This window comes from Carassius carassius, chromosome 24 (assembly GCF_963082965.1).
Source record: "Carassius carassius chromosome 24, fCarCar2.1, whole genome shotgun sequence".
Taxonomy (NCBI): Eukaryota; Metazoa; Chordata; class Actinopteri; order Cypriniformes; family Cyprinidae; genus Carassius; species Carassius carassius.
In genome coordinates this window covers 19,646,187-19,673,659 of record NC_081778.1, presented here as the reverse complement: position 1 = coordinate 19,673,659, position 27,473 = coordinate 19,646,187, and the positions used below count along the sequence as shown (strand labels likewise).

The 27,473-nt window shown below is 39.2% G+C and overlaps 1 pseudogene; it reads right to left on the bottom strand.

Moving 5' to 3' along the window:
* LOC132103506 (ubiquitin carboxyl-terminal hydrolase MINDY-3-like) overlaps nucleotides 1-26,817 on the bottom strand; it is a 65,172-nt pseudogene extending 38,355 nt beyond the window's left edge.
* Nucleotides 26,818-27,473: the final 656 nt, after the last annotated feature.

The following is a 27,473-nucleotide window of genomic DNA, read 5'->3' as shown; positions in this document are numbered from 1 at the left end:
CATGAAAGCAGATATAAGAGGAGAGGTAAAAAAAGTGAGTGTGTTCAAAGAGGGACACCATCATCTTGATGTCCAACAAAGGCCACAGCATCAGAAGACCCATTAATCACCATTCTGAGTGGGTGTGCGAGCAAGAGAAGCATCAGATTTGGTATAAACAGGGGTACTCTGGTTCAGTAGTCACAGATCATGTTTCTCTGCATTATACACGGTTATAGTCACCAGTGTGCTGTGCTAAAAGCTGCTATTCCATTACTCACTGTCCTCAGGGTATGTGTGGCTGTTCATCCACTGGGACCTGAGATCATTCCTCCAGTGTCCACTGCTGTGTCTGTGTGTGTCCATGGCCCTCTCAGGACCTCTGTGAAAGGTCATTTGTGTAGTGTCTGCTGCTTTGTGTGCACATAAATCAGATAAGAGTGGAACACAAACCCTATTAGAAGCTAAAAGCAGAGACAGAGAGACAAACAAAGACAATAATGGGAGTATAGATCTGCAGGGAAATGGGTTTAAAACTTGACATTAGAGACACTTAACTCATGCGCGCACACAGAGAGAGGGGGGGGGGCATTCCATGACACATTACAAACTAACTGCATTAACAGACAAATCCCATAAGAGAGAAATCTTTGTGTCTAAAATAAACTTAGGAAACCACTGAAAAAATGCAGAGGTCAACAAAAATTAGACCAGATCAACCACAAAACCATATAAATTCTCCACACCTAATGAGCAGCTGTCAAATATAAGGATATCATACTGAAACCAGTCTAGTCTAGTCTAAATAAACCAAAATTACATAATTATCAACCAATATTGGATATTTAATTTTATCCCCCTTTCCTAAATAATCAACCAAACATGATAATTTTGGACAGTTATCAAGAAATTGTGTACTCCTAATGATTAAAACAACAACAACAAACAGGCTATTTCAGGACAATCAAAAGGTCAAATAAACAGAATTTTATCATAAAACTAGCTAACTAGGCAATGCAAGCTCAACCTAATTAGTCCAAAGGCTTTAGTGAGCATCCTGTTAACAGCTGCTCTTTGAGTTGTTGCCCAAGAGCTTTTTCCCTCTCTGAGGGACTGGCAGAGTGGCTGACTCTACTGGTGACTCCAGCGGGAAAACTAAACCAGATGGACACAGAGAGAGCTCTGGGGGGAAAAGATCAGCTTTCCTACCGGAAATCGTGGCATTACTCACCTGAGGCTATGCTCCGCTAATCAGCCCCAGAAAGAAAGTGGAGAGAGAGCAGTGGGTGCCCTGTGAGAGCATAACTGATTGTTTGTGTGTGTGTGTGTGTGTGTGTGTCTGTGCACTGAACAGGGCTGATGTTTGTATAAGAGAGCAGATTAACAAGAGGTTCAGATCTTCACTAAGATGCTACATCCTCAATATTATTGAATAAAGAACTATGAAAAGCTAGTGAGAAACTGATGTTTAACAACTTCAAGAGATTCACAAATTAAAAGCACAGCTTTCTCTCCTATTGAAGTATTTCCTGAATAAACAAATATACATTAAATATTTGGACTGCAATTACTATATTATGTGAGAAGAAAAAGACCAGAATGATATGAGAAACATTAAAGTAGCATGTAGGAAATTGGTTGCCTAGGACAATGGTTACAATTATCCAATGTAGCAGTCATATAAAAACATTTGGCCACAGAACACCACAGCTGACTAATTAGAATGTATTCCAGAGAGCTGTGAAACAAATAGTGGTACACAAAACTGTATTTTATTAAATAACTATTTTAGGAGAAACGGAAGACAAATATAACAAAGAATTCTGAGATCATTGAGGAACAATTACACAAATCAATGAATCTGTGAACTGAATCAACCAATTTACTAAATAAGACAAAAGATGCTACTTGATAATAGAAGAAGCATCTGAACTACTGTTACATTACTGATTCTGAAGAATGTAATTATGTTAGGATCACAACAACTGACTACAATGGGGCTAACAGATTATACTGTAGTCAAGCTTAGATTTGGTCTAAGAAACTTGGGAAGTAACTAAGGAGTCTGAAAACGCAGGAGCAAGGGATGGGGAAACTATCAGTGTCTAATGATAGATGTGTAATGATATATCTTAGATGAGATGGATATTGTAAATTTTATAGCTAATATGTACACAGACTATATAGTTACTATACTAACAGACTATAACACACAGTACTACCGGCCTCCACACAGGAACAATGAAGGGTTATTCATGGGCAGAATTATTGAGATGAGTCTTTGTTAGTCCTAAAGATATTGATCCTGCAGCTCTAATCAGGATGAGACATCAATCATGAAAGACATAATTAAATTCTAGAAACAAAGTAACATTAGTGCTGCATACAGTATAGTAACATGGTAACATTTAACATGACATTGGTTATTTTGCAACTGTAAAATTAAGCATGAAGTATTTTGCGACATTCAAGAGGAAACGCTCACTGAATTTCAGAGAAAAAACATAATACATAAGAAAATGATAGGAGTACTCCATCTCAATCAGAAATTTCCTGAACAGGAAGGAAACAAATCATAGAAAAAAATTAGTCTCTAGTGTGACCCTCTCTCAGCACATGCACAAATGCCGGAAGCGAATAATGTACTGACAATAACTGGCCTTAAGTGTAAGACCAAGATTAATGCTTGCTGTCAATCTTGTTTTCCTCCAGGTGTAAACCTTTATGAGAAACAAGCATTTCTACCAGAAAGACTCGGGAGATAAAACGTACGAAGCATACATTTATTGACAACTCAGCAAGCATAATTATAAATTTCTTTGGCGGAAAGCCCCGTCCATGGTTCGTAATCCGAGGGTAGCGGACCTGCATTTCCTGCCTGAAGACGAAGGCAGGGGCGCAGCCGACCCCCCCTGGAAGGTAAGGACAGGACCATCCTGGTGGTGGTGGGGAGGGTGGAGGTTGTTATCACGTCGGCATCTGTGAACTCAAACATGTGTAAGTACGATCTTTTATACCAAAGTATAAAGACGTGATTGGATAATGAGGAAGGTAATTAGTGACGAAGTAATTGAGTCTTCCTGGCAGAACTTAGGCTAAAGCTTTCATTTCCTCTGTTGAATAAAAAGATAAAACATGGGTACTCACACAAAACTCAGTAAACACTATAATCCAGAGGGTTTTAAAAAGTATTGCTCTCATGTAGTTGAATAAAGCTTTAAGCTAATGCTGGGCGATAAAATGATAATTATCCTTGATAAACCAATAACAGAAGTTTGATAAATGTTCGATATAATATTCCCTATCGAACGGTCTCTCCTGTGGTGTTTAACATGCTTATGGGGAAACTCCTGTTAACTCTGATACTGAAGCATGATTTGTTAATGTTCACGTAACTGCACGAACAAATGGTATTTCAACCCACCAAAAGGGAGTAGCCCACTACTACTGTATATAAGTCGGCTTTGAAGGTCATTCATCAGAATTTTTCTCCTTCAGCGAAGATCATCTCTTCGTTGGACTCTTAAGAAAGAAGCCGAAGGAAGCATGATCTTGGATGAAGAAACAGCAGAGTATCAGGGACCAATCGAGCTTGAGTGAACTCACACCGCCACACAGCTCGTGATTCACCTGTGTGCTTCACACGTGAGGATCAGCACACCTCGGCTGCGAGTGGATTGATTTCCTTTGGCAGATCTGAGGAGGAAGTTGTCGCTGATGACTCTAAGTCATTGAACGCTTCTGACACAGAGGAGTGGGCGTGCTCCTGCTAAGATCCTGACACCCTCCTTTCATTTCAACGAACTCTGCCCATTGTGGAGAGTGAGCTGATCCACATTCTCATCAAGGCTGTAGAGGATTTTGGCCTAGCTTGGTCGGCTCCAGAAGAGCCTGCTCACAGCTTTTTAGACGAGTTGTTCCTGATAGGACACAGTCAATGTTCTTCTCGCCAGCGGCCCGCCCTGTTCTTCCTGGAAGTTCATAACAAACTCACCAGGATATGGCGCATCCCCTATTTGGTGTGTCATAAGTCCTCCACTTCTGCTGTTCTCATTACGGCGTTGAAGAAAGAGAATATGGAAAGCTCCCTCCTCTCGAAGAGGTGGTTGCTGAGCAGCAACCTCCTGCTTTTTCTCGTGAAGCCAACAAGGAAGTAACTAAAACTGAAATTCATCGACTGACCACTTGAGGCTGGCTCAGTCCCATAGACTCCCCATGTTAAAATGCCCAACTTACCAGCAGAAAAACTTTTACAGCCTGTTGCAAAAAATGATTTTGGTCTATATAGCTAATTGTGCCCTTGACAACTGTGAGGGGGGTGAATTTCTTTTTTTTAGAACTCATCTGTTTAAATTATATTACGCCTTAAAGTTCTGCATAATTAAGTGCGTGGTCACTTGAGTGACAGGTGGGCGTGGCTTCAGCAACCAGCTCCTGCCTTTTTGCCCATTTTTGAGTGTCCAGGAGAGTCGCGCGGTGACGCGCTGCCAAGATGGCGATGGCCCGCACTGTACACTTTAAGCTTCAAAAACTCTCTTCAGCACTCTACGGTTGACATTACGGACACCATGTCCATGTTTTTATACAGTCTATGGTAAAAACCCATGCAGTACATCCATCTAAGCCCTACAGGACAACCTCCACTCTGGCAAATAGAGCTTATTTATCTCAGGGACCTAGGTTACGTTAGTAACCGGAGTGTTTATGTACAAAAAAAAATACAAAAATCCCGATAATTTTCTGGGATTTTATCGATAACGGTAATTAAATAATATTTTGCTATAGACTGTGTTATTGTGCTGATATCTTATCTCTAATTGTGCTAACAGCTGGCGCCAGAATTTTTTTATGTTCTTCATCTTCTGTGTGTTCACAGCACTACTTTTATGGCCATTTTTACCTTCAAGACATTTTTTTCTAAAAGAGTGCACCAGATTATGAGTCCAATTCTCGCATTTGGGCTTTTACCGAGCAAATGAAATCAGTATAAACTAAATTAAACATGAGTCGATTTTCGTATTGGTCTGAACTCTGAACATATCAACTCATTCATTCTCTGCCAACAGGTGAAGCGTTTGGTAGAACATAACGGTTTCCCCGGTAACAGCAGAACACAAAGCAGCACAGAACTGAACTTTGAACGTGCAGCACTAATGTTTATTTAATGAAATCATAACGTTAGCCTTTTGAAGTTAAATTGTCACATTCAGCCATATTGCAATTCTGGTCTTTCCATCCCCAAATTTAAGACCTCTTGAAATCATAATTAAGACTTTCCTGTACAATTTAAGACTTTTTTTTAAGACCTGCGGAAACCCTGTAAATGTATTTAAACTACCGTTTCTCATATAAATTCCTAGAAACTATATAATTACATATTTATGATGGTAATGAGGTGCTATGTGTGTGGTTTTAACTGTGGTTACAGGGTATATAAAGGAATCGTGGAATTAAATTTGATACCTTTTGAAGACCCCTTATTTTTCCCACACATTTTAAGACCTCATTGTCACGATCATTAGATGGAGTGCCCATGAGCTTCAGTAGAGGGCACTCCAGTCAGGACCATTCCACCCATTCACCACCAGTTGTCACCTGGACACTAGCACCTCTCAAACTGTTGCACCACACCCGAACTACATTACCCATGAGTCACTGCATCACAATCACCCTGCCACACCTGCACCTCATTCATCAGCCAATTTCCTTGCCACACCTGCACCTCATTTACACACACATAAAAGCAGCACACTCACTCTCACTCACTGCGAAGTCTTGTTTAGCCAGTCTGACATTTCCGAGCGGTTTCCCTGTGTTTTGACCTTTGGACTGTTTATTCCGACTCTGATTCTCCGCTGCCTGTCCCGATCTCTGCTTGTTTCTGGTTATCCCTGACACACCTGACGCTATTCCTGATCTCTGCCTGTATGACCATTCTGTTTAATAAATGCTGCATATGGATCCGAACGCCTCCGACTCCTCGTCACAGAAGACTTCGCCATACCAGGATCCAGCAGCCCGGTATCCCCTTGTCACTGAGGTATCGGTTCCTGTTTTAATGTCAGCATCTCACCAATCCAGCCTAACCACAGATCCAGTTGACCTGCTGTTAGATCTTAAGCAAGGAGAATCAGAGTCGGAATAAACAGTCCAAAGGTCAAAACACAGGAATAACAAACACAGGGAAAACGCTCGGAAATGTCAGACTGGCTAAACAAGACTTTGCAGTGAGTGAGTGTGCTGCTTTTATGTGTGTGTGTAAATGAGGTGCAGGTGTGGCAAGGAAATTGGCTGATGAATGAGGTGCAGGTGTGGCAGGGTGATTGTGATGCAGTGACTCATGGGTAATGTTGTTCGGGTGTGGTGCAGCAGTTTGAGAGGTGCTAGTGTCCAGGTGACAACTGGTGGTGAATGGGTGGAATGGTCCTGACTGGAGTGCCCTCTACTGAAGCTCATGGGCACTCCATCTATTGATCGTGACACTCATAGCCACTTCAAGATTTAACCGGTTACATTGGCAACTTACATTTAGTATATATTGATTGTGAGACAGCACAATTAAACAGTCTTAGCTTGTGATAACTACTTATCAATGCAATATAATTCAGAAGAGTGGGAAAGAAGCACACGATAATAAATTGAGTGACCAACCCAATGAGAGGTTTATTAGAAAGAGAAACCAGAAACCAGAAATAGACCAATAAACAAAACGATTGTCAAAAATTAATGAAGAGGGAAAATAATGGGACAATTAGTACACATAGTATATTCAAAAGACATATTTGTAACATCAATTATTATAACTGTCTGCAGAACATAGCTCTTTTGTGGAACACTTCTCATGACAAACACCTGACTGGTCAGACTGGTTTAATTGTGATTACGGAGTGCCTGATCAGATGCACCAGAGCAAGTCCTTCAAACATTGGGTAAATGTCAGTTCTGCACCTGATCAAATCTGAATGATCATGGAAGGTAAAATAATGATCACAATTATTACAATTGTGTATCCTGTGTGCAGTGTAGTAAATGGACTAAGGGTGTACTCACACTAGGCGATCTGAACCCTGCCCTAGGCCAGAGCATGGTTCAGTTGGGGTCGGGCGTGGAACACATGTCGAGTGATCGCTAACCGTGCTAACATTAACATACAACCTCTTTGGATATATCTGGACAAAAGTGAATACCTTGGAAAGTGCATTTAAGACTTTTTAATACTCTTTAAGACCCCGCGGACACCCTAGGTTAAATGTATGCTACTATGGAAAACCAACAGTTAATTTGAATAAAACTCAAACAGTCATAATAATTAAATCTCACCATGTAAAAATTAGGCTGTTACAGTTTTTACAGACATTACCGCTTTAGATAATGAACATAAATTTACATTTGATCTTTGTCAGGCAGTTGGTTTCTACAACTTTCACTTAGGAGCAAATATCTGCATTTAAACTTGTAAGAAATAAAAATTTGGAATTTATTGTGATAATTATCGATATCGACTGATATGAAACATTTTATTGTGATAATATTTGGCCATATTGCCCAGCCTTACTTTAAGCCATGAGAAGTCATGCACTGCATTGACTTTACCATTGTTAAGCGAGATATTAGGCATGACAAAATAAAATGGTGACAACGGCAATATGATAAAAACCACAACCATCACCATTTCTATTGCTCATACTTACAGTCTGAAGACGAAAACATACCCATATCCTCAAGTATTAAACCTCAGGACGTAACATGTCTCACAGGATTTGTCCTGTTCACATGAATGAAACCTCAAAAAGTGCAGCCTGAGGTGTGCTATTACTTTTCCAAGCTATGGGATGAGGGTTTTCAACTGGGCAACAATAAAATGGCTGGAAAGAATTCACTAAAAGATGGACCCAGGCCATATCTAGGGACCAAAATACCACAAAGACTTGGAATGAGCTCTTTTGACACTGGTCAGTGAGCGAGTAGCCATAACAGTTTAACAACCATATGGCAAATAGGGCTGGGCGATATGGGCGATATTAATCACAATATTTTCTCCATATCATATGACATTGATTAAAATCCACAGAGTAAGCTACCTTTTAATTTAGGGCCCCATAAAATTCATTAGATTTTTCCCTAAATTATGTGTTTTCTGTCTGTATTTTATGATTAACTACAAATTTATCATCAAAATTGTGTTTAATGAAATTAATCAAACTAATTAATAAAACTTTCAATTCAAACAATCTTTAATCAAATGAAAATATAAGGATTCATTTAAAACAAAACATTGCATTATTTGTCAAAAGAGATGCTACACAACAGATCTGTATAAACTACCACTGTGTACACACTGTGGTAAGGTTCATTTCTGCAGTGACAGGCTGTCAGTTTAATCATTACATAGTAAAATCTTCAAAGCTTATCGTCGTTAACAACATAATGTTCATAACATAACTTCATGATCTTAAAATGATATCATTTACCAGCCAGCCCTAATGACAGCACTCTGGAAATCCATGGAATCAGAATCATAAGGATGTGCTTTAACACCACATACTACAGTTATATGAACTGACATTTCCACTCAGAAACAGGATACACCTCACATTAGCCATCCCTCTCCGTGAGCATGTTGGAGTGCCAAATCTCACCGCATGCTATGTGGGCTGAATTCAGGACACACCACACTGGATGCCTTATAAGTCCAAAAACCTTTCTGCCTCTCATCATCCATCCCATACTGCCCCTCTCTTTGTCCTTTTCTCTTCCAAAAGATGTCAAAAGCACTAAATCTATCTGCTAGCACATTCTTGGGTTTTTGATTCTTCACTCAATAACGAAATAAAATAAAAGCAAATAAGAAAGAGAGAGAGTAGAAGAGTGAGGGAAGGAAGAAAGGAGCTTATTTAACTCACCTTAGTAAAGAATACTGAGAGATGAGTCTCGCTGCCAAAGATCCAAATAGGGAACTTTGGAGATTTGAGAAACACGCCAACCTTTAAAAGCAGAAAAACGAAACAGCAGTTGAGCACCAATCTCCATACCAATGCCATGACGGCCTGGCCAGCCACATTCCAGAACCATCACAAACAGGTTGATTCACTGTGATAAGATGATTGGTAATACTTATAGGAACTGCCAACTATTCAATCATTTAGCTAATGAAAATGTTTTGAAGCCATTTTATACCCAAACACTAAAATGTTCACTATAATTATGAATGGTTGATTGTACAACCCGAATTCCGGAAAAGTTGGGACGTTTTTTAAATTTTAATAAAATGAAAACTAAAAGACTTTCAAATCACATGAGCCAATATTTTATTCACAATAGAACATAGATAACATAGCAAATGTTTAAACTGAGAAAGTTTACAATTTTATGCACAAAATGAGCTCATTTCAATTTTGATTTCTGCTACAGGTCTCAAAATAGTTGGGACGGGGCATGTTTACCATGGTGTAGCATCTCCTTTTCTTTTCAAAACAGTTTGAAGACGTCTGGGCATTGAGGCTATGAGTTGCTGGAGTTTTGCTGTTGGAATTTGGTCCCATTCTTGCCTTATATAGATTTCCAGCTGCTGAAGAGTTCGTGGTCGTCTTTGACGTATTTTTCGTTTAATGATGCGCCAAATGTTCTCTATAGGTGAAAGATCTGGACTGCAGGCAGGCCAGGTTAGCACCCAGACTCTTCTACGACGAAGCCATGCTGTTGTTATAGCTGCAGTATGTGGTTTTGCATTGTCCTGCTGAAATAAACAAGGCCTTCCCTGAAATAGACGTTGTTTGGAGGGAAGCATATGTTGCTCTAAAACCTTTATATACCTTTCAGCATTCACAGAGCCTTCCAAAACATGCAAGCTGCCCATACCGTATGCACTTATGCACCCCCATACCATCAGAGATGCTGGCTTTTGAACTGAACGCTGATAACATGCTGGAAGGTCTCCCTCCTCTTTAGACCGGAGGACACGGCGTCCGTGATTTCCAACAAGAATGTCAAATTTGGACTCGTCTGACCATAAAACACTATTCCACTTTGAAATAGTCCATTTTAAATGAGCCTTGGCCCACAGGACACGACGGCGCTTCTGGACCATGTTCACATATGGCTTCCTTTTTGCATGATAGAGCTTTAGTTGGCATCTGCTGATGGCACGGCGGATTGTGTTTACCGACAGTGGTTTCTGAAAGTATTCCTGGGCCCATTTAGTAATGTCATTGACACAATCATGCCGATGAGTGATGCAGTGTCGTCTGAGAGCCCGAAGACCACGGGCATCCAATAAAGGTCTCCGGCCTTGTCCCTTACGCACAGAGATTTCTCCAGTTTCTCTGAATCTTTTGATGATGTTATGCACTGTAGATGATGAGATTTGCAAAGCCTTTGCAATTTGACGTTGAGGAACATTGTTTTTAAAGTTTTCCACAATTTTTTTTACGCAGTCTTTCACAGATTGGAGAGCCTCTGCCCATCTTTACTTCTGAGAGACTCTGCTTCTCTAAGACAAAGCTTTTATAGCTAATCATGTTATAGACCTGATATCAATTAACTTAATTAATCACTAGATGTTCTCCCAGCTGAATCTTTTCAAAACTGCTTGCTTTTTTAGCCATTTGTTGCCCCCGTGCCAACTTTTTTGAGACCTGTAGCAGGCATTAAATTTTAAATGAGCTAATTAAGTGGATAAAAGTGTAAAATTTCTCAGTTTAAACATTTGCTACGTTATCTATGTTCTATTGTGAATAAAATATTGGCTCATGTGATTTGAAATTCCTTTAGTTTTCATTTTATTAAAATTTAAAAAACGTCCCAACTTTTCCGGAATTCGGGTTGTATTCTGTGAACATTGAAACATGTTCTACATCAGGGGTGGGGAACATCAACTCCTGGCTATATATGACCCCAGAGCCCATTTAAATAGTCTTGCAAGGTCATTTAAAAATTTAATTTAAAAAGCATAAAAATAGCCCTGATTTTATTATATAAAAAACTTGTAATTTAAAATAACTATCAAAAGATAAAATATAAATATTTCTATTTTTTTAAATGTAACAATGTTTATTTCTCTGATGTGTTATCACAAGCATGTACAGAATCAGTTCATTTCAATCAACAATTTAAAATGCCTACCGTCAAGAAAATAAAGGTGAATGCATTTTCAGCCATTGCATTTAAAGTAACTTCGGCCGTCAATGTTCTGCAAAATGCAATTTTTTTCATCAAAAGAGTCTGCTATTGTATGCAGACTATCCGCGGATGCAAAAATTGGGCTGTGCATGGACGGTCCAAGTCAACATCGCAGGCGCAAGATGAATGTTAAGATGTTACTGTGGACATACAGTGGAGATCAAAATTAGAGAATCTATAAATACTTGATTGTTTCAGAAATATTGTTAATCTTCATTGCTCAAAATATAAAGGAATGTCAGCTGTGGGTTTTTTCCCTGTTATACTGTACTATTGAAAAAATAATCAAGGCATTTCAACAAAACAGGGGCGCCCCCAAGGGGTGGCCACGGCCACCACTGAATAAACTCTGGCCACCCCTGTGGCCACCCCTAGGATGATTTTCAGTGTGTAACCTACTATAAATTTAAATGCAGAATGTAAATTCGTAATAGTTTAAGAAGTGGGGGAAAAAATAAATAAAAATGCACCACATGCCTGCAGCCACCAAAAAAGATCGCAGATTGGCAGCACCGGAGTAGTCCTCCCCCCGTCGCCCTCCCCCGTCCAAACAAATCACAGAGTGTGCACATACGTCTAGATGGTCTAGACTGGTTCGCATACGCATTTGTAGTGCGTTCTTTCACTGGAAATTTAGAATTATCAAATTTTTCAAGATATGGGGCAGAAAATTTATAGATCTATATAGTTTATATAATTTAATATAGTTATTATCACACGAAGAGTTACATTTTTCTCTAAAAGTCAGCATAATTACAAGTGTGACATTGCTTTTATACAACAGTTCAAACAAAAATCATTCCAAACACAGCCACTGTTTTGCGTCTCTGAGCAACATGACAGTGATTCGTTCCTGAATAAATCAACCGTTTAAATGATTCGGTTCAATCGCAATGACTCACTTATTAACAGTGACTCACTTCCACCTACTGCTGGTTTTAATTTAACATTTACGGTACCTTCTTATTTTTTAAATAATTTTGAACATCAGTTTTCAATGTTTTATTTTTAAAATATCAGAACATTATTTATTCATTTATAACTGCAGGCTAAAGTTACCATGTCCCACAGAGCTGCATTAAACAGTTTGTAAAAACATCTCAATGGCACTTCAGATGCAGCTTCTGTTTTCGCTGCATTACAAAGATCATTTTTGTTGATACTGATTGCATTTGCTTGGTAACAGCCCAAATGCAAGTATTTGACCTAAAAGATGGTGCACACTTCTAGAAAAAATGGCGTAAAGGTAAAAAAAAAAAATTCAGGAGTCATCTGTCAGCACAATTAGAAATTAGATATCAGCACAATTAAAGTGACATTATTGTCTATTTATTGTTATCGATAAAATCCCAGAAATACCAGGGATACCATTTTTTTGTCAATATTGGAAACCCTTAATTATTTTCTCTTTATTTTGGTGTGCCACCCCAAGATTTACTGTGGCCTCATCTGGCCACCCCTGTTAAAATTTTCTGGGGGCGCCACTGCAACAAAAACCTTTATTTTGTGGAAGACACACTGATCCAAATTAGAGAACAGTAACCACTGCAGCACACTGCGCTGGTGTGATCTTGGTCCACTCTTCTTCCAATCTCTTCCAAGTTCGGCAACTGTAGTGGGTTATATAGCCATAACTTTGCTATAAAGCATTTTCCAGAGATTTCAGTCTGGTTTAGATCAGGACTCTGGGCCAGCCATTTCATAATTTCAATGTTCTTAACTTTAAGTACCTGCTTTATATGTTTTGCAGTGTGACGAAGACATTGTTTTGCATGAAAATTGCATGCTGATTGGGAGGTGCTTGCAGGGAAGGAACTGCATGTTGCTGAAGGGGGTTCTGATAAACATTTACATTCACCTTCCATGTAGCTGTACAAGTCCTGCTGCACAAAACATCCAACAAACCATGACACATCCTTTTCCACCTTCCACATACTTCTTCACTTGGGCGTCAGTCTTTCACCAGTTTGACACGGAGCATAATGTTTCCCATTGTTGTGATATTTTAGTCATAAATATGAGGTATGGTTATAAATATTATCAATATACTCATCAATATGGTGATTGTTTCAATGATAGCTTCAACACTGGATGTCTTAATATAGACTGTGACCCCTTAATATAGGGTGCCCCCTAATGGTGAAGTATTGGGCTTTCCATTGGGCATCACCAATGAACTAGAGTGAACTAGTGAACTTTGTGTGACTTCCAAGAAGGACACCTGCATCCAGTGGGAGGGATCAGATAAAAACAAGTGTCTGGAGAATGGGTGGAGTAAGACTAATCAGAGGCCGAATCGTAATTCTTTGGTTGAAAAGACTGATAAGAATGAGGTATAAATATTGGTGCCCAGACAGACAAAGACTAAGATGCGGTGGCTGTCACCTCGGCTTTATTACAGTGTTCAATAAAGTCTTGTTTTGACATCTGGAACTCTGCTTCTTGAGCTTTATTGACAAATTTGAGAAGACCATTGTTTGTTTCCACGACACCATCAGACTCAAATTTATTTAACTTGCTCTCATCACTAATGTCAAGTTCACACTACAGGATCTTAAGCCCGATTTAAACCTGATTTGCAAGTCAACGAGCTTGTCGACAGCACAGGCTGTGATCCGGGGCAAATCAGCGGGTGATCAGTACTCTGATACTTTTGTGTTAGAACTACTCCATAACATATCAAAGTGCCTCTCCAACACCAAACAAATATCTAGCATGCTTAATATTTGTACCAGTCGGCTAACTCGACATCCTGTGGTGTCAGGTGTCACGATGTGCTACAGCCAATGAGAGAGCAAGACATGGGTTGAGGTCAGAAGAAGAAAAATAGCATGCTCCTCAGCAAAGGTGAGTCTAGCTTTTACATTCTTTTTGCTGACGAGAGGATTCGCCACAGCAGTGTGCTGTCAGCCCGACTTAAACATGCTGAGACAGATCCTTACTCTGGTGCCACCAGGTGCCAGATTAACACCAATAACTTGGAGGTATCTGTAAGTGTTCCCTAATTTTGAGTGCTTTTTCAAATATCTCATTGTGCTTCAGAATACAATTTATTCATGAAATATGCCTAAAAACTGATCTTCTACTCCTGTTAGGATAACTTCAAACAGGACTAAACAGTGACCTTGAAACTTAAGAAACTGTACATTGTTCTCTAATTTTGATCTCTCCTGTATATTATTGCATACTTTTTTACATATATATAACTTACTGACCCCAAACTTTTGAACGGCAATGTACATGAACGGGTCTTCTTATGAAAAGTCCGCCACCCCGATCTACATACAAAGGTTGCAGGCACACAAACCACATCGATTAATCAAAACCAAATTAAAACGGAATGAGATGAGAGTCAGCAGCATAACACAAGCCTGCAGAATATTCAAGAGTTCCAAGTATAGCTCTGCACACTCTGCCTACTGTTCGATCTCCATCAGTGCATCCAAACACTAAAAAGCCCTCACACTCAGCTCACATCACTCAACAGGTGAGTATCAGCAGCAGATTTGGGTAAGAAGGTATTACAGTGGTATGTGGATTAAAATGATCATAAATATTGTGATGGGGGCTTGGATGGTTCTAAATAGAAGGCAATACATTCCTGCATTTCTCTAGTCCAAGCACAGCTCACTGCACATATCCTGAAGCTCTGCTTAGCACAGTGTCATTCCAAAAAAAGCAGCTTCTTAATTACTTTTTCCACAGGTTAAAACAATAGAGCCATTCCTGCCCAGGAGTGTGCAGGTGCCAGATCTCTGATGTTCGCCTTTTAGAGTGCAATACATTAATTAGGGAGCAGATGAGCATCTAGCTTCTGGAAAAAATAAAAATACTACTAACTGCATTTAATGACAGTGTAATTTCTCCTCCTGAAATGCTGGAAAAATGAAAATAAATGTAAATTTATTGATTGCAAGGTTGAGTATGCACAGAATATATTTAGTGCTTATTACTGGCAAGACGTGATTTGCAGGATGTGATGACATACTTAAATGAAACAATAAAAAAGTAAACCAAAGTAGAACACTTTATCTAATTTATATAAGATAAAACATTCAGAACCATCACAAACAGGTTGATTCACTGTGATAAGATGATTGGTAATACTTATAGGAACTGCCAACTATTCAATCATTTAGCTTATGAAAATGTTTTGAAGCCATTTTATACCCAAACACTAAAATGTTCACTATAATTATGAATGGTTGATTGTATTATGTGAACACTGAAACATGTTCTACATCAGGGGTGGGGAACATCAACTCCTGGCTATATATGACCCCAGAGCCCATTTAAACGGTCTTGCAAGGTCTTTTAAATTATTTTTTTTTAAAGTATAAAAATAGCCCTGATTTTATTATTATTTGAAAAAATATATTTTACATTTAATTATATTTAAATTTAAAATAACTATCAAAAGATAAAATATAAATATTTTTATTTTTTTAAATGTAACAATGTTTATTTCTCTGATGTGTTATCACAAGCATGTACAGAATCAGTTCATTTCAATCAACAATTTAAAATGCCTACCGTCAAGAAAATAAAGGTGAATGCATTTTCAGCCATTGCATTTAAAGTAACTTCGGCCGTCAATGTTCTGCAAAATGCAATTGTTTTCATCAGAAGAGTCTGCTATTGTATGCAGACTATCCGCGGATGCAAAAATTGGGCTGTGCATGGACGGTCCAAGTACAACATCGCAGGCGCAAGATGAATGTTAAGATGTTACTGTGGACATACAGTGGAGATCAAAATTAGAGAATCTATAAATACTTGATTGTTTCAGAAATATTGTTAATCTTCATTGCTCAAAATATAAAGGAATATCAGCTGTGGGTCGTATCCCTGCTATACTGTACTAACATGTTTGAAAAAATAATCAAGGCATTTCAACAAAAACCTTTATTTTGTGGAAGACACACTGATCCAAATTAGAGAACAGTAACCACTGCAGCACACTGTGCTGGTGTGATCTTCAATTTATATTAAGTCTCCCTTGAAACATGGTAGATGGCATTTGTTTAACAGTGAGGCCTGCTGGGAAATGATGCTTCGCTAAAATTGTTTTGGAAAAATAAATGAAAATAGAGAAATGAAAAAGGACATATAAAAAGAAATGTTAAACAGAAGAGAGAAAAAAAAGAAAGGACATGAACAAAAAGGGAAAAAAAGACGAAGAAAATAAACAGACCACAGAACTCCCCTTGAACTACAAAGAAATTACATAATTGTTTTACATGTGAGAACAAATCTAGTGTTTGATTGTTCCATTATCACAAACACTATTCAAGAACCAAAAAAAGTGATGACTCTGAAACCAGTCTGTTCAATGCAGTCAATATTTCAGTAGATTGTTATGTTTCATTCAATTTTACAAATTCTCTGTGAGATGTACAGCTGGAGACCAGCAAAACCACGAAGAAACTGTTAGCTTTGGCATCTGGACACTCTGCAACATTCAATTCAAACTTGCCAAAATTGGATTCTAGATTTATCAACACAGCAGACAGTGGGTACACCATCTATACCACATAAATTATAAATCTAACTACAGTATTGTAAGCTCTTGTGAGGGTGCTTAGGAGTAGACAACCACTTTGCAATAGCGCAGTGATTCCATTAGTGTGAGGAAGCCAACAGAGGCCTGCTGGTGAATGCCACGAAGCTCTAGAGAAAAAAACTAAGATTATTTAGACTCCTCTATCAACTGTACAAAAATAAACTGTTGAATAAAAAAACACTCTTTGAAACCTAAAGACATTAGCATTTTCTCAGCAAGCATTTTTTAAAGTGCGCTAAAGCTTGAGCAAAACAGTAGATAACGCTGCCATCAAGTGGTCTGCAAATACAGGACAACTGTGACCTACTGTAACTCAAGAGTTATTTCAAACAAACAGTATGACAACACATTACTATTCAGTAAAAATATAAAACATACTCATTCCAGAACATTCTCTATCACCATCCCACACGTTAGACACAGCATGACCCGTCACCAGAAGGTTGATTAGACTTTGACTAAAAATTATGGAAAGAAGAATAAAGGTTAACACAAAACAGTCAGCATTCACTTAGTTTATAGTACATTACAGATAAATCTATCAGAATACAATCCAACTAGAACACGATCAAATATAAAGCTAAGAACTTGAACTCCCATCATGCATTTTACCTGCCATGGCCATACACAGGGTCAATCAGAGGTTCAGAGGTGCCTTCAATCTCATTCTTTGTGTTCTCAGTTACCTTCAAGTTGAAATCAGACCATAAATACAAACACAGACACATGGATGAGCATGGATGGTAAATGACACACTACAAAGGTCACAATCTGTACACTATCGTTCAAAAGTGTGGACTATTTTTTTAAATGTTGGTTGCTGAAAATTCTGCTTTGCAAAAATTATTTCTTTTTCATTTTAAAATGTATTAAAATGAATATAAAACAAATAGTTTAAATGCTATTAATATTAAAGGAGCATTGCCTTCTTTCCATCCACAGAGTCCATTTGAAAACACTATTGCCGCTGCTTACTATTAATGGCTGGCGTGCCGTAAGGTTGTAAGCCCAAGTAGACGAGAACGCACATGACGTCACATTTTGTGAATTTTCACGCCAATTCGGGCCCGACTCCTCCACACACAATTGAGCCTACAGGCTGATAGAGGCAACCGTGGTGGACAGTCGATGTGTCATTCTTTTTTTTACATCATGGTTGGCTCATACATGTACAAATTAAAACTCTATCTTAAAGATTTTTTTAAGTAAAAACCTCCACATTGCTCCTTTAGCCATCACCCTGACTCGGGTGTCCTCAACTCCCCGTGTTCGAACGTGTCAATGTTTACGAATAGAATAAATGAAACGGGCCAAATTTAATCTTGACTAAATATATATCATTATAAAGCTCTAAGCCTCAAGCATCGACGACAGATCACTGTTTTTCCAATGGAAAGCTTATAAAGAATGTATTTGCTAGATTTGTGTAAGCAGTATACATCAAAAAATGAAGAATAAAAACGCAGTTCATACCAGATTCATCATAATAACGAGTAATAAACACATCCACAGCTGTAAATCCCGATTTAGTTAGGAAGGTAAGGGTCCACTGAACGAAATCTCATGGAGCACGTTTAGTCCAACGAAGCAATAACGTTGTAATATGGATGATAATTCCTTTGTTTATGTTTTTCAGGGACAGAACTGTTTGTGTCTGTTATGGAATAACTCACAGTCAGAAACTGCATCTTGGTAGTAAAAAAAACGGCATGGTTTTGCAGCGTACAGTGTCATAAAAAACAGAATGAGACGATCCACAAAAAAAAAAAAAAAATGAAAGAAAGAAAGGCGGAAGATAGTTTATTTGAATTCTGGCGCTCTCGCGTGATGGCTCGTGACGCACTCTGACGCACCTGTCATCTGATGGAGGCGGAACTTAGCGATCGCCTTTTTCTTTGTTTTATTTTTCAACAATTTTCATATATGTGTGATGCCGGTGACACACTGGCTGCGTGGCGTGAGCGTGGCGTGTCTGCTGCGTGTCAGTAGCGTGGCGGCTGCCTCGCATTTTCTGTGTCTTTACACACCAGAACCGTGCCTGTCGCGGCGCTGGTGCGCTGCTGCTGCTGTAGGTGACATAGAGGGAGGCCGCCGAAAGACCAGGCTCTTGTCTTCATGACAACAATATCTATATTTCATCTTAAGCATATATATATAAAGCCTACTGATAAAGCACACCGTCAAAAGTAGACTATGTTTCACAGGTGCAATATTTGAAAATCGATAATTATTTATTTCATTGTTTTATTACATTTATATCTGAATTTGTCAACCTATAGACTTTCAAACATCAAAATGTCATGAATTAATATGTATTTGTGGACAAAATTACATATAAACATATTTTCCTATTCTATTTTGGAAACGCTTCCAACACGCTTGCGTGTCGCGTGAAAAATAGGCGTAGGTTCTATTTCTAGCATGCACGCGTTTTCCACGCGGCTCGAGTCGCGCCTGAGATGCACGTCTCACACAGGCAGTCTGCAAGCTCTAACCTGTTAACATGGGAGCAGAATTAAAAATGGACATGCCACGCAGCTGAGACGCTTGCGCCACGCATCCAGTGTGTCGCCGGCCTGAGTGTGTTTTATGTTGAATGTGCCTGTATCTGCATGATTACCATCTGTTTGAGCGCAAATCAGCTCGCTATTACTGTGTAATCACGGCTATCAATGTGAACGACATCTATATGAATAGAGAGTGGTTTATTGACTTTATGGCACATCTCTTTGATTACCATCTCTATAACTGGCCATCAGCACATCAGCATGTATTTTCATTGCAATTCATTGTAAATGCTGCATTTCTAGCAATCTCAGGATGTTCTGTAATTGGCATACAAAGTTTTTTTTTTTTAATCTTTTTAATTTTATTTATTTTTCTTACTCAAATTATTCTTATTGTATTTTTCTACTGCTCAAATGCAGTGATATTGTTAATGACTAAAATAGTTTTTAAAACCCTTCAATACCGTTGGTAAATATTTTTTTACATTTGTGGGGGTGGGGCGACTAGACATAGTCTCAGAAAAATGGTTGCAGAAATCTCATTTTTCATGGTATCTCCTTCAGTTTTGAAATATAAACTCATGAGATATTTGACTTTCAACCCATTACTTTTCTAGATTGCTCCAGGACTGATTTCATGTATTTTTATATTAAATTAAAAAACAAAATTCAGTGTGGTAAAAATATTTATGGCACTTCAGTGTCTATAACTAAGGTGGCCAGGTGAAAGGTCTGTGTCTTATTGAGACAGGCAGACTCCAGTATCTCACTGGGGAGGGTGGAGCACAGGACTGTCCTCTGCTCTTCCTCTGTAAGGATTCACAGCACATACGTAAAGCCATGAATCTGATTTCTGTGTTGCATTAAAGTTGCTGAACTGACTAAGAGTAAGCAAGTCGATTTTTTTTTTCTGCTAGATGATGTGTTGGAACACCCTTTTGTAGTCAAGCTAGAAAATCCTTATTTCTACAAACTGTGACCCAGGGTAGCTGCATTAAATTTGCATCTAAGCATTAACTGCATTTGTGTACAATTCAAATGTCTTGCAAAACCCCATGAAACTAATCCTGCGGCTTAACACATTTTAGTTAGTAGGACATGACTGTTCTTTCTGTTTATGATGATGAAGCAGCATTCCAAGCAAGATACCAAATGAAAATACTAATGAGGGTAACAGCTAAGAATGTCAAATATGATCATTACAAAGAAGTGAAGAGGAGATGAAAGGAAAAGAAAACAAAATCACTTCAGCTATAAAACAAAAGGACGCAATCTCTCCAACAACGCCGTGCAGTGAGCTGTGCTAAAATTGTGCTAAAACTTTGTGCTAAAAGTGATTAAAAAAATTTGCACCAAAAAAATAAATTTGAACAGTAGTATTATGGGTGACAGACAGATAATACAAAGTTTTTAGAATGTTGCACTTATAATTAGACCACATGAAGACATAAGCCAAATTTACTAAGCTTTAGCATGAGAGCACAATCCCATTTAAGCACTGATGCAAGTGCAAAGTTCTGCAGGTGATTTACTGACAATGTGCGATATAAAGAACACAGACGCAGCCAGCACATTTACATAATGACCAAAGCAATCTACCAAGAGCAGCGCAAACAGGCAGAGCCTACGACAATAATGTGCGTGTAATCCACTAACAACACAGGTGCAAATCAGTTAAGACATGCTTTTTTTTGGGCAGTTAATTATGCCGCAAACACCAGTAAACTGATAAGTGCAAACCTTAGTAATTCATGTTGCATGATTAATTTAAATACTCTCCTCCCATTAATTTTACATTTGAAAAGAAAACTCCTACAAATGCATATACAATAAGGTCAGCCACAAAAATGACTATGCCTTTTCATCATTTTTCGCTGTGCGTCTTTAGTCAACCCTGACAGTATTTTTAATGCCAAAACAAGGTGTGGGCTGGTGCAAGCTGTTAGTAAATCTGAGCCATTGTGAAGCACCACTTTCACCAATTTTAACCACACAGTAAGACTACAATATATATATATGTCTATAATAAGATTCAGGATGATATCTTTAATTTTGGAAATATGAGATGTAAAAAAAAAAAAAAAGAAAGAAAAGTGCATTAAAAATTCCACCGTAATGCTTTGATTTATGTATTGACACCACTAGGGCTGTGCGATATGGTGAAAATATCTAATTGCAATTCTTTTGACAGATATTGCGATTTGAATGGCTTTGCTATTTAAAATTTGCAAAGTCAAGCTTCAGGTCAATATTGTCAATAATGTGCAGCACAGTATCAATAGCCTGCTGAAAAAAAAACACACAGAAATTATTAGTTTCCATTAAAGCATTACAAAATTCCTTTTAGTTTTTAGCAGTATTGTTCTATTGGTTGCCATCTGCCAGATTACATCCCACCAATAGAATCCATCAAATAGACACCATTGTAGTTTACATTAAAACCAATACAATTCCCATTATAACTCTGAAATCCATTCAATTTTCAGTTGTGGTTTGGGAGGGGTTCTATATACTTTTATTTAATTTTTTTTTCAGCAGACAAGATTATAATGGTACTACTTTTAGAGAATTAACTTAATTACTGAATTTTACTGGAAAGATTTATTTTATTTTTATAAATAAAGAACTGTATTTCTTTAAATGGTAAATGGACTGCATTTATATAGCGCTTTCAACAGACCACATGGCCATCCAAAGCGCTTTACAGTTTGCCTCACATTCACCCATTCACACACTCATTCACACTCCGACTGTGGTGTCAGCCATTCAAGGCGCCATCCAGCTCGTCGGGAGCAGGTGGGGTTAGGTGTCTTGCTCAAGGACACCTTGACACTTGGTCAGGTGGAGCCGGGGATTGAACCACCAACCTTCCGGTTTGTAGACAACCTACATGAACCACTGAGCCACTGCCGCCTTTCTTTAGTCAGTTATTAAAGTATTACATATGTTACACTTATATTTGTGAATTTTAAGAACAAGTGGAAAATGTGCTGAATGTTTCATTTCACCCAAGTGAAATTAGCAAGTAGTTAGACTGAATTTACAATTGTTTTAAATGCGGAGCCCATAGACAGTAAAAGAAATGGACACAGCGACCCCATTGGAACTCAATTGAGTGAAGCCCATTTTTAGCGTTTTTTAGCACTTCCGTTTCTGACGCGCAGACTCAAACTAAGCTTGATGACGTCAGCAACCTGTCTGACAGATGTAAATCTTCTAGTGGCTGTGCGTGCAAACTGCCATCGTTAATCTTGCAAAGACGGCGAGCTTGAGCGGGGAGTTCTTTGGCGTGAGTGAGCAGGAGTAAGTATTCTGATTAATTATTTTGTATAGTATTTTAAAATGTAACGCCAGTACGCCATATTAAGTTAATTGCCTGCGAGCTTCTCCTCCTGTCTGAACGGTAATGCGACAGAGAGTCGAGTGGTTATGACGCAATCGTTAGCCTATTTTTTACAAAAACTGTTTCTACAGGGCCATAATGTAACATAGAAGGTAATGGAGCCCTTTATACATTGTCGTGTATCTTTAGAAATAAATAATGGACAAACGGAGTCTTTAAACGCCTCAGATGTAAAGTTATTCGCTGTCAAAGTGACGCCAAAATGAATGGGAGTCAATGGGAATGCTAACGCAAGTGAAGTTCTGCTACAAGATGGCGGCCCGCGGCCGACTTCAACTTCCGGTCGACTTCCTTGCCGCCTGGCGGAGCCAGGTGCGACCTGACGAAGGTTGCACGCATGCGGTTGCATCCATACTGCCAGATGCGCTCGTGGAGATTTGCGTTGTAGTGTGCGAGCGAATATAAACCAGTGTTACGAAACAGGCTGCGTGAGTGCGACAAGTGTGAACGGCTCGTCCGTGACGTGGGATCCGCGCCGCATGGGGAAGAGAGGGGCGAGTATGAGAAGCATTCAGAGACAAAGGCTGTTTGTGCGCTCTTCTGAACATGCAATAAGAGATGCTCTTGATATGCATTGTGACGCAGCTCTTGCAAAATACCTTTTTTGTTCGTTGTCTGTCGTTTCGAAGCCTAAGTTACATAACGGTTTTCTTTAGTTTTAATTAGCCTAACTACTGAGCTGACCCTGTATTTTTTACTTTTTTTGGGGGGGGGGGGGGTTTACACGGTTGAATAGAGCAGTGCTGATAGGGGAGAACGGAGGTGCGCTCACTCTATTGGTTAGTAAGACTGTCACTCAAGGCTGACAGTCATGCATATGCCCTGGAACAGAGTAATATCGCGTCCACATCACAGGCTTTTGCGATTAGCAAATCGCAACGTCTCAAATCGCGATTTCGATTCAATTTCAATTAATCGCACAGCCCTAGGCACCACCTAAATATAAAATTAATAAATTATGTGTTTTTGTGAAGGCTGTAAAATCTCAAAACAAAGCTTACAATATATTTATGTTTATTATGATATTTATTATTACAACCCGAATTCCGGAAAAGTTGGGACGTTTTTTAAATTTTAATAAAATGAAAACTAAAAGACTTTCAAATCACATGAGCCAATATTTTATTCACAATAGAACATAGATAACATAGCAAATGTTTAAACTGAGAAAGTTTACAATTTTATGCACAAAATGAGCTCATTTCAATTTTGATTTCTGCTACAGGTCTCAAAATAGTTGGGACGGGGCATGTTTACCATGGTGTAGCATCTCCTTTTCTTTTTAAAACAGTTTGAAGACGTCTGGGCATTGAGGCTATGAGTTGCTGTAGTTTTGCTGTTGGAATTTGGTTCCATTCTTGCCTTATATAGATTTCCAGCTGCTGAAGAGTTTGTGGTCGTCTTTGACGTGTTTTCCGTTTAATGATGCGCCAAATGTTCTCTATAGGTGAAAGATCTGGACTGCAGGCAGGCCAGGTTAGCACCCGGACTCTTCTACGACGAAGCCATGCTGTTGTTATAGCTGCAGTATGTGGTTTTGCATTGTCCTGCTGAAATAAACAAGGCCTTCCCTGAAATAGACGTTGTTTGGAGGGAAGCATATGTTGCTCTAAAACCTTTATATACCTTTCAGCATTCACAGAGCCTTCCAAAACATGCAAGCTGCCCATACCGTATGCACTTATGCACCCCCATACCATCAGAGATGCTGGCTTTTGAACTGAACGCTGATAACATGCTGGAAGGTCTCCCTCCTCTTTAGCCCGGAGGACATGGCGTCCGTGATTTCCAACAAGAATGTCAAATTTGGACTCGTCTGACCATAAAACACTATTCCACTTTGAAATAGTCCATTTTAAATGAGCCTTGGCCCACAGGACACGACGGCGCTTCTGGACCATGTTCACATATGGCTTCCTTTTTGCATGATAGAGCTTTAGTTGGCATCTGCTGATGGCACGGCGGATTGTGTTTACCGACAGTGGTTTCTGAAAGTATTCCTGGGCCCATTTAGTAATGTCATTGACACAATCATGCCGATGAGTGATGCAGTGTCGTCTGAGAGCCCGAAGACCACGGGCATCCAATAAAGGTCTCCGGCCTTGTCCCTTACGCACAGAGATTTCTCCAGTTTCTCTGAATCTTTTGATGATGTTATGCACTGTAGATGATGAGATTTGCAAAGCCTTTGCAATTTGACGTTGAGGAACATTGTTTTTAAAGTTTTCCACAATTTTTTTACGCAGTCTTTCACAGATTGGAGAGCCTCTGCCCATCTTAACTTCTGAGAGACTCTGCTTCTCTAAGACAAAGCTTTTATAGCTAATCATGTTACAGACCTGATATCAATTAACTTAATTAGTCACTAGATGTTCTCCCAGCTGAATCCTTTCAAAACTGCTTGCTTTTTTAGCCATTTGTTGCCCCCGTGCCAACTTTTTTGAGACCTGTAGCAGGCATTAAATTTTAAATGAGCTAATTAAGTGGATAAAAGTGTAAAATTTCTCAGTTTAAACATTTGCTACGTTATCTATGTTCTATTGTGAATAAAATATTGGCTCATTTGATTTGAAATTCCTTTAGTTTTCATTTTATTAAAATTTAAAAAACGTCCCAACTTTTCCGGAATTCGGGTTGTACATGCACTTTTTAAGTCAAGGAAAAGAATATACTGTAATGACACTGGATTCAGAAACTTTTAAGACTGAGATGTTTATAAATGCCTGGTCTGAGTGTTACTGAGGGCACAAAAGTGAAACAAGATGAGATATCTTTATGAGATATGAGATATGAGAGATATCTTTCCAGTTTGAGCCTTCAGTGTTAAACAAAATGTTCTTCAACAGGAAAGCCTGAGAAATAACACAGACAAAACACACAAATCATTATGGCTCCACTTAACCAGCCAAAAGGAATCTGACAACAAACCATGTCTACTTATTTAAGTCCGTTCAGATAGCATTTTCACCACAGTGTTACAGAGATAGAGGTTAAGACTCGTCCTCACTTTCTCGTCCAGACTGCAAATTGGGACAAAAATCCTTGCAAAAGTCAGGTAGTCTATTCCAGCCTTAAGATGGGTGACAAATTAAAGGAAAACCTTTGAGTGTCTTAGTAAGATGTTGGGCCACCATGTGCCACCACAACAGCTTATCTGGAACTCTACTGTTAGCATGGAATACCATTCTTATAAAGATATTCCTTCAATTATTGTTTTAATCATGGCGTTGGGAGGGTGCATCAAAGGGTTAAAAAAAAATGTTTATACTGTTGTCTGAGGTCCACTTATGATGTTTGCATGGTTTTACATACACAAACATCAAAATCAATGAGCAACCAGCTATTTTCTACCCTGGTTTTGATGCTGGCTTGAGAAACGCTCGGGTTTTATTGGCGTGCTACAATGAAGACTTACCGTAATTCCTCAAATAAAAACCGGTAGTCAAATAAACGCCGGGCCTCTTATAGTGGCCGGGGGCGTGGTCAACACGGACAAATAAAGGCCGGTCTTAAATAAAGGCCTGGGGGAATTTGTGCAGCAGAGCCAGATAACGAATGTACGTTTCTCGTTCTCGAGTAAAGAACTGGCTGCATCAGTTTTCGGATCACCAGTACACTGAACCGAGAACCGTTTCTGTCAGACGCGTTCGATTCGAGAACCGAGGAGCTGATGATACTGTGCATGTGTGATTCAGTGTGAAGCAGACTGACACAAAGCACGTCTGAACTGAACTGATTCTTTTGGTGATTGATTCTGAACTGATTCTGTGCTAATGTTATGATCTCTGACCACTGGAACGCTATCGCTTTTAATTTAAAACGGGTTATTTAAAACAATTAATTATCAAATTAGAAATAAAGGCTTGCCTCTACTAAAAGCCTGCTTCAAATAAAAGCCTGTTACCTTCTGCAGTTCAGGTAAATAAAGGCCCCGGATTTTATTTGAGGATTTACGGTATGCTTATGATTGCATAACAGTTTTCATAGTAAACTTTCTGCGTCTGTTTGACAAGCTATGTCCTTCACAGTTGGAGCCTTCTGTGATTTTAGTTAGACACGCACACACATAATCAGAACATATCAAGCGATCTCTAAAAAAGCAATAGTAACACATACCTGGCAAGACGAATCTGGGAGCAGACATGCTTTCGCGGAGCAATGTCCCCTCGGATGAGTGGATGCTCCATCCCCAGACGGTTCTCAAAATCTGGGAGATTTTCGGGAAGGCAGAGGTCGACCTCTTCGCCTCAGAAAGCAACTCTCATTGCCCAACTTATTTGGACACAGATAAGCTGGCCCACGACTGGCCCAGCCTCCTACTTTATGCTTTTCCCCCGATCCCTCTGATCCCTCAGGTCATCAGACGAGTCAGGGAAGACAGGCACAGAGTCCTCCTGGTGGCCCCACTCTGGAGGAGCCAAGTTTGGTCCTCGGAGCTATTCAGGCTTTCCATGAAAGCCCCATGGCCGATCCCCCTGAGGCGGGACCTCCTCTCTCAGGCGAACAGAACAATCTGGCATCCACAGCCAGAACTCTGGGCTATGCATGTATGGTCCTTTGATGGGAGCATCTGAGCCTTCCAGGGGACGTGCTACACACCATTGCTCAGGCAAGAGCCCCGTCTACAAGACGCCTCTATGCCCAGAAATGGTCAGTCTTCATTGACTGGTGCTCAGCACAAAACGAAGACCCTGTTGAGTGTGACGTATCTCCGATACTGTCATTTCTCCAAGAGCGTCTAGACAGGGGTCTCACCCCTTCCACGCTCAAGGTTTACGTAGCAGCCATCGCAGCATTTCATGCTCCTATTGCTGGCCAATCAGTGGGTCGAAACAGCCTCATT